Source organism: Micropterus dolomieu, linkage group LG22, assembly GCF_021292245.1.
Source record: "Micropterus dolomieu isolate WLL.071019.BEF.003 ecotype Adirondacks linkage group LG22, ASM2129224v1, whole genome shotgun sequence".
Taxonomy (NCBI): domain Eukaryota; kingdom Metazoa; phylum Chordata; class Actinopteri; order Centrarchiformes; family Centrarchidae; genus Micropterus; species Micropterus dolomieu.
Window position 1 is genome coordinate 12,139,771 of NC_060171.1, and position 3,055 is coordinate 12,142,825.

Sequence of the window (3,055 nt, forward strand, 5' to 3'; positions counted from 1 at the left end):
ATGCAAAAGGGTTGTGAGCCACGGCTATTGTATTTTTTTAAGCTTGTCATACAGTATGTTTCATTTGTAAAATCAAAAAAGTGAACCACTAACTCTCTGTCATACATTTAATGGAGAAAAAGTTAAAGCAACAATATGTAGTGATTTTTTTCTTAAAGTAACAGCTTAATTTTGATGGTATACTGGTATACTAATAGGTAGAATGGAGTCTCTGTCATTGTAACACCAGGCCTGGAGCACCTGGTATAGTACCATGCAGCATTGGAAACCACTCACGAGAACAGCATAATGCACCATGTCACACACCACAAGACTCTTCAGCAAGCTAGCCATAAAAAGAAGCTAGCTCAGCATTGTCAGTATAGATATGGTAGAGGCTGCGAAGAGACTGAAGAAGACATTGTCGGTGGAAGCGAGGAAGAAAAAAAGAGAGCAAGAGGCCAGATAAGAGTAAATATGGGACTGGCTTTTACTCGTTGGCGTGAGCTAAAATAGCTGAAAGGATGCCAGACAGATGCCAAGCTGGCCTTCTTGCTAGTTGTCAGTTTATAATCATCAAAATTAAAAGGAATGAACACTTGAAATATATCAGTCTGTGTGGAATGAATGTATACATTATACAAGTTTCACTTTTTGAATGGAATTACTGAAATAAATCAACTTTTTGATGATATTCTAATTATATGACCAGCACCTGTATGTCGATGAGGGTAGGTAGACTAAATAACAAACACACCTCTGTATAATGTAATACAGTTCAACACCAAATGTAGGTGCCGTCAATAAGTTAAGAACCAAGGCCAATTTTTTTTTCATTATGGATTCTACGTTCTATCTTCTTAAACGAAGATACTGTCATTCAGGATTTTGAATACAATAGTGTTGTACAGACTATTGTAATGACTTAACTATTAAAATGTCTGGCATTTCATTTCTGATTTCACCATTATGGGGCATCTGAATTTAAAAATAAGACAGAAATGTTGCAGTCTGTAGTTCATATTTTCATTTAATGCAGAAATAATGATGTGAAACTTTACTTCTCAGTCACCACTATTCCCATAGTTACATGGTAACTGAATTCTGATTTGGACAGACCAGAAAAAAGTCGTTTTGTTGTTGACAGTTTGACACTTGTGTCCAGTATTTAAGGTAATGAGGGTCTATATCACCTTATGGGAAAAACAGGGCATTAGTACCGCTGGTGTTACGGAACAGTATGTCATATATCCAACATATAACAATGTCTTGGCATACAGTAACAAGGGTGTCCAAGGGTGTGTGTGCATTTAATGACTTTAGAACATGTTATGGTGAAAAAAGTCCTAACATATTCTGCCCCTAAAGACTAAGGACGAAGAATTAAATGAGCAAGCATTGTGCAAAACAGAACTGGTCATTTTGTACAACTGGTATTTAGTGGCCCCGTATTGTTGGACCACCAGCAATGATCATTTAGAAACCGGCTTCTGAATTGGCTGACAAATAAGAACAACAGGTAGGACTCCAATTACTCGCGTCTGCTATAAAACAACCTTTAACCTATTAAGTTCACCTCATAACGCCCAAGGACAGAGGTAGAACAAAATTTGTTAGCAATTTGCATTTAGATTGTGCTTCCACACTAAAAGTATGTGAATGAGCTTGCCATGGAAAGAGCTAATCCAGCCTCTACATTTCAGTCTAAGTTACATCTCTGTAGAAGGCCATAGAAGAAGGCTACCGTGATGGCAGACCCTCCGGTTATAAACACTCAAGCAAATGTTTGGCAGATCCAAGGCCTGAATGAATTGATTAAAATATTTTGCCAGTGGGGTAATAGACACACAGCATTTTCTTAAATTAATCAAATGAATACTAAGTTCTGCCACTGGATAGAAAATAAAAAATAATTAAAGAGGTGGTATTATGCTTTTTGGCTTTTTCCCTCTCCTTTGAGTTATATCTTTTTTGTGCATGTAACAGGTTTGCAAAGTGAAAAAGCTCAAAGGGAGTTCCCATCTCCCACAGAAAGCTCTGCTCTGAACCACTTGAAAACAGCTCATTTGTAGTCCAGTCCTTCACTTCCTTTACTTGTGACGTCACAATGAAAACGTGTCATAAAGCTTGCCAAATGGCTAGCGGGGTCAGGCACGCCCTCCAACCAAGCTAGACTGAGCAGAGGCCCTCTGGCTCGACTTGCCTTTGTTTGGTTTTCCATTGTATAAATGTTGTACCTGCTTCCAGGTAATTTTTTTCCCATATCACCTCACCTCTGTCAAGGTTCCAAGCGGGCTGAGGGATACTAAAATGTAATGTGAAAACACGACAGACTGCTGATTGGTCAGAGAGAATCGTCACTATTCACTGCATCATCATTGCTTGCACCAGACAGGCCAGCAACAGAAAGTTTTATATTTTATAGTTTTCGTATGTAATTTCATCACTAAATCCACTTCTGAGAAGTTCTGAGGTGAGAAATCAGCTGTGTCGATTTCGAATATTGACAGTTTTACGAGAAGTGATGGCGGAACAAAAATGTGCTTGAATATTTTCCGAGTTGAGGAGCTCCGCAAGTGGCTGCAAGGGATGCCTGTGCCAACCCGCGGGAGGAGCGTGTGAGGCCAGCCAGCCGCCCGCTCACAGAGCCCTCTGCTCACACCGTAACACAGACCGCTGCAGCAACAACGGCAGAGGAAAACACAGCTGGAAGGTTTTCATACCGCTTATCTGTCTTTACATTCTGAGGAATGTTGAAACGTTTTAACTTTAAAAAAGAGAAAGCTGTGTGGATCGCGTGTGTGTGTCTCGCATTGAACATTACGTCACGGCAGTTGTGTGTGGCGTCGCTATGACTACAAGCTACATACTATCTCTGGGTACTATCTGCAATGGAAAACGGAGCAGGCCCGAGTAGAGTCGAGTCAATCGATTTGCGCTATGGTAGCATTTTTAGGCAAGGCAGCATAGATCGTCAGAACAGTTCAACGTTTAGTTCTAAAAGACGATGCAACTCCGACTCTGTTTGGGCCTGGAAATTCACAATCACAACCTGTAAGTATGCTTTATTGGTTGT